A 6,000-nucleotide genomic window follows, 5' to 3' on the forward strand; every position below is an offset into this window, starting at 1 on the left:
CCCCACGGGCCCTGAACCCAAGTAACCCCTCATGGAGTGTGGAAGCTACCTCTCCCGTTCAACTCATCTATTTTACCAATAAAACGCTGTGTTGTTAAACATTCCCAGTCCATAACTGCAGGCCAAAAATATCTTGCTGGTTCTTTTAATGTTGTTGTTGTTATGTGCCATCCAGTCAGACCCAACTCATAGCGACCCCTCCTTGGGTTCCGAGGCAGTATCACTATGGAAGTAGGATTGCCCAACCTTCCTTCCAAAGAGTGGCTGGTGGGTTTGAACTGCCAGCCTTCTGCTTAGCAGTCAAGTGCCTCAGGCACTGCACTACCAGAGCTCCCGGTTCTTTTAATAAGCATCCCTATTTGTTGCAATTTTCATTTAAAAGAGAGAGCGAGCGAGCCAGAGGCACGGCTAATCCTAGACGCCCGGCGTCAGTACTTGGTTCCCAGCGACAGGACAACCAGGCCGTTGCCCGAGCCCGGTGGCCGCACTCCTTCCGCCAACCGCACTGCGTCCAGGTGGGTCTTCACGCCGTCTCGTCTGCTCGCGGCTCCTCTCTTCCTCTCTGTTCCCTGCTGTCACCGTCTGTGCCCTGTGGATGGGACTTGGACAACGTCGGCAGCCTGCTTCCTAGGCCCCGTGCCTTTGGAGAACAGCAGCCAGGAGATGGAACGCGCTGGCGCCCTTGTGGCTGGGCCCTGACTTCGGGTCTCTGTCCATCCGGGCTCTAAGAAGCAGCTGGTGGTGGGGCCCCCTGCAGGCACGGCGGCCCCATTGCTCAGTGTTGCCTGCGTCTCCACGCAGAACGGCAAGGCATGCGCACTGGCAGGCCGCCTGTCTGCGTCCCGGGAAGGTACGGGTGCATCGCGCTGGGAAGGCTGAGGTGGTTGCATGTGTCCTGCGAGTCAACCCTGCCTCCGTTGACGTCACCAGGCGCGGGGTTTCTGACACAGGACACCCAGCGCAGCGGGCTAGTCCCACCCACAAAATAATTCCCTCTCCAGGCTGTTTCCGGTCTCCTCTCGCTGGCTGCCACCCCTCAGATCAGACCAGGAGCAGGACAGGGCTCCCACTGTCAGCTCAAAGGTGCGGAAACACGCTTGCCAAGAAGAACATTTTCAACAAAAACAATCAACTATTAGCAGGATATGAAATGCCAGTTTCATGATGAAATATTGCCAGCCGAAGCACTTAGAGAATCTCTTTTCCACCTGCAAATTCGCCCACCCTCTCTGCCCTCTCTCCCACCCACTCCCACCTCCAGATCCTTTTCCCATCCAACAGCTCCGGGGAGTGCTCTGACGGAGGAGGATGCTCGCGTACAAACAGCCATCACGAGCTCACTGCTCGGAGCTGAAGGCGGCCCCTCACTCCAGGGGCCTCCTAGGGTAGCTCAGTTCCCCGGGCGCACCCCAAGGGACCCAGGGTCGCAGCCCCTCCAGCGTCCGGCTAGCTTCACCAGGAGCGCCGGTACCCCGCATCCTTCCTTCACTCCTTCCTCCCTCCAAGCAGAGAGACTGCAGAAAACAGGAAGCACGTGAGAGTGGGATTTTTTCCCAAAAGATGGAAAAGAGCTGGGAGGTAGGTAATACGTTTAAAAAAAAAAATGGGGAAGACCAAACGCAAATCACTGAAATCTACTAGAGGCCAGTACAAATCAGTGATCCTAAAAAGCATATGCAAATGGGGCTGCATGCATATACACGGCACATCCATCGCTCTCCTGTAATGCTGAAATTACACAGCCGCCACTCCCAGCCGCGTGGTGCTGCCTCGCCTTCCATGCTGACTTAGCATGTTTGGCAAAGAAGGAAGCTGAAGCCAGCCGTGGGCATAGAGGGCAGGAGATGAGGGACCCCCCGCCACCACTGGGGTGCAGCCATGGATTACCCAGATACCAGACTCCATGTCCCAACCGCAGATGAGCCCACACTGCCGAGTTGGGGTGGATTGACCTGCTCCCCTACACTCTGCCCCCCAAAAAACACAATTCAATCATGGAGCCATAGGAAGGTAACTTTGTAGAAGGGCTTCTTTCTTATAAGAAGAGAAGGGTTATTTTTAAAAGGGCAAGAGTTTTCTTTCTGAAACTGTACATGCAAACACTAGGGATTAAGCAGGGGAAAAGACTAGAATCCACCACTCGTCAGTCGGTGTGTCATACTGTGCCAGCCTGTGTGTGGCTGTGAGGCTGGAGGCTGTGCCACTGGTATTTCAAACACCAGCAGAGTCACCCATAGGGGACAGGTTTCAGTGGAACTTCCAGACCAAGACAGAGGAAGAAGGATGGGGCCGTCTACTTCTGAACAAATGGGCCACTGAAATGGCAGTGGAACACTGTCTGACACATGACTGGGAAACTTTATGAATAGCCCTGAAACACTGTCCAATATTGTGCCAGAAGATGAGCCCCTCAGGTCGGAAAACACTCAAAATACAACTGTGGAAGGGCAGCCTCCTCAGAGTAATGTTGACCTTAATGATGTGGGTGGAGTAAAGCTTTCAGACATCATTTGCTGGTGGTGCGTGAGGCAAAATGGGAAGAAACAGTTGCAAATGTTCATTAATAATCGTAATGTGGAATGTACGAAGGAAAATAAAAGCTGTCAAAAGTGGAACGGAACACATGAAGATCGATATCCTCCTTGGCATCAGTGAGCTGAAATGGACTCGTATGGCCATTTTGAATCAGACAACTATATGGTCTACTTTGCTGGGAATGACAAACTGAAGAGGAATGGCATTGCACTCATCATCAAAACGAACATTTCAAGATCTGTCCTGAAGTATAATGCTGTCAGTGATAGGATAGCATCCATATGCCTACAAGGAAGACCAGTTAATACTACTATTATTCAAATTTATGCACCAACCACTAAAGCAAAAAATGAAGGGATTAAATATTTTACCAAGTTCTGCAGTCTGAAATTGACCAAACAAGCAATCAAGACGTATTGATAATTACTGGCGAGTGGAAGATGAGAGTTGAAAACAAAGAAGAAGCATCAGTAGCTGGAAACGATAGCCTTGGTGATGGAAACAACGCCAGAGATCCATGATAGAATTTGGCAGGACCAATGACTAAGTCATTTCAAATGCCTTTTATTCAACCACATAAATAACAACACTACACATAGACCTTCCACTCCTCGGAAGGAAGGTTGGGCAATCCTACTTCCGTAGTGATACTGCCTTGGAAACCCAAGGAGGGGTCGCTATGAGTCAGGGCCGACTCGACGGCACATAACAACAACAACAACAACACATAGACCTTGTCAGATGGAATACATAGGAATCAGACCAACTACATTTATGGAAAGAGGCGATGGAGAAGCTCAATATCATCAGTCAAAAGAAGGCCAGGAGCTGACTGTGGAACAGACCATCAGTTGCTCACACGTAAGTTCAAACTGAAGTTGAAGACAATTAAAACAAGTCCACAAGAGCCAAAATACGACCATGGTTATATTCCCACATCAATTTAGAGACCATCTGAAGAATAGGTTTGATGCATTCAACACCAATGACCAAAGACCACACGAATTGTGGGATGACATCAAGAACATCATACATGAATAAAGCAAAAGATAATTAAAAAGACAGGAAAGGAAGAAAAGACCAAATGGCTGTCAGAAGAGACTCTGAAACTTGCTCCTGACAGATTTGAACCTGCAGGTGTTTGTGAGGATAACACAGGAACGAGCAACATTCCACTCTGTAGTACGTAAGGTCCATGAGTAGAAGTCAACTTCACTGTGGCTAGCAATACCAAAAAGGATAGAATGGAAAGATTTGTAAATTCCCTCCATCACACCAAAGGGGGAGCTCTGGTGGTGTAATGCTAAGGGATTTGACTGCTAACCAGAAGGCTGGTGATTCAGAGCCACCAGCCCCTCCTTGGAAGGAAGATTGGGCAATCTACTTCCGTAGTGATACTGCCTCAAAAACCCAAGGAGAGGTCGCTATGAGTCAGATCCGACTCCACGGCATTGAGTTTGGTTTGGTCTCATAACATCGAAGGTGGAGCTGGAATTTTTACACTGAACAAAGATGACAGCTCTTTTATTTTCCAAACATCACTCTTATTTACCTTTAAAACAAAATGAATAGATAACTTTCAAAGCAAAAATGCTTTATATTCTTCTAACTGTTCAAAAAGAAAAAAAAAAAAAAGGCCTTGGACTCACTTCTCCAATACGCAATTTTCACTTTAGAAAATTAAGCCCAATAATTGCACTGTGGAAAATGACATTTCTCCCATCAAGGAATGCCATGTGTCTTCCTGGCTCATTGGGGCGGTCCCTCCTGTGGCTTGTAGAAAGGACAGGAGGCATCCCGTTCCTGGAAGGTTACATCTGCAATGGGAAGTTGGGGTGGATAGAAAGTGGGCAAGGACAGGATGGGAAGCACTCCAGGTAGAAGGGACCGGCTGTGCGAAGACCTTGTGGGCAGAGGCACAGTGGGTAGGAAAGCTGCAGGAAGACCACTCCAGGGTGTGGGCTGTGCGCAGAGAGGACCTGAGCTCTAAGGTCAAGGTGGATCGGGCCTTGGGTGTTCTCGGGGAAGGCTGCCTTCCTTGGTTCTGGAGCAATAGGAAACCATTACAATGACTTAAGCCTGTGGCCAGCAGAATAGGATCTGCGTTTTTAGAAATTTTCCCAAAGTTCCATGTAAAAGGAACCAATAATGAAAACAAATAAAGATGTGAAAAACTAAAGCTAATAGGCAAGAGTAATATGAGATGAGACTGTGACATGGAACTAGGAGCAGTGCTATGAAATATCAAGGACATTGAAGACGTTCATAGAAAGAGACTTGGGTGCCAGGAGGTCTCTAGCTTGAAGCCAGAGATGTAGAAAAGGCAGGACACCTCTGTATCTATTTTGCCCTAACTTCTCTGCCACGGAGAATAATTTTCAAACGGGAAAGGGTAAAAATGAAAGTTGCTTCGAGGTGGTTGAAGCCAGGATGGGCGGAAGGATTGATAAAGAGCACTTGGGGGCTCGAGGAATTCCAGCCCCAGTTTCTATGTCCCTGGATTCCTACGGGACTAAGCAGAAAGCTGTGAGCCATGTTTGGACTGGCGCTTGAGAATCAAGACCTGGAATGTGCCACAGAAAAATGCCAGTGCTTCTGCCCCACCATTTGCTTGGATAACAAAAAGGCATAGTGCTGCTGTTGTTGTTAGTTGCTGTGGAGTTCGCTCTGATTCATAGCAACCCCGTAGATAACAGAACAAAACACCGCCAAGTGCTGGGCCATCCTCACAGTCCTTGCTATGAGCTCATTGTTGCAGCCACTGTGTCAGTCCGTGTCACTGAGGGGCTTCCCCTTTTGTGCTGCCTTTACCAAGCATGACGTCCTTCTCCAGGGACCAGTCCCTTCTGACAACGTGATCAAAGTAAGTGAGGTGAAGTCTGGCCATTCTCACCTTTAAGAAACATTTCAGCCACAATACTCTGCAGCAACTCCCATCAAAAGTAGAGTCTGTTTTCCAGTCTCTCTGATGAGCACTGCCTGGTGACTTGGTTCAGTCGGCGGACTGTGGTGGGAGACGCGGGCCATTCCTAAGCCTGGCCCTGAGCCTTGGAGCCTGTCAGTCCAGGAACAGCCCAGGCCAGCCTGCTGGAGGATGAGAGACTCGTGGCCCTGTCCTCCCCCCGCCTCCATGTGACACAGAGCAGTACAAGGGAGGCCGGCAGAGCGGACGAACCGTCTGATTTGCAAGCTGGGTAAGTGACTTGTTTTAAGCCACAAGGTGGTGGGCACTTTGCTATTCAGTTGTTAGTTGCCCCTGCGTCAGTTCTGACTCACAACGATGTCGTCAGCAGAGCAGTGTTGCCTGGTCCTGGGCCACCTTCACAACTGTTGGGCGGCTTGCGTCCACTGTTGATCTGCTGGCACAGTAGTGAAAGTGCCCAGCTGCTAACTGAAAGGTCAGAAGCTCAAACCAGTCAGCTGCTCGGCGGGAGGAAGATGAGGCAGTGTGCTTCCATGAAGACT

The sequence above is a fragment of the Orycteropus afer genome, unplaced genomic scaffold, assembly GCF_000298275.1.
Source record: "Orycteropus afer afer isolate SDZICR_OR568_19922 unplaced genomic scaffold, OryAfe1.0 scaffold00356, whole genome shotgun sequence".
NCBI classification, from domain to species: Eukaryota; Metazoa; Chordata; class Mammalia; order Tubulidentata; family Orycteropodidae; genus Orycteropus; species Orycteropus afer.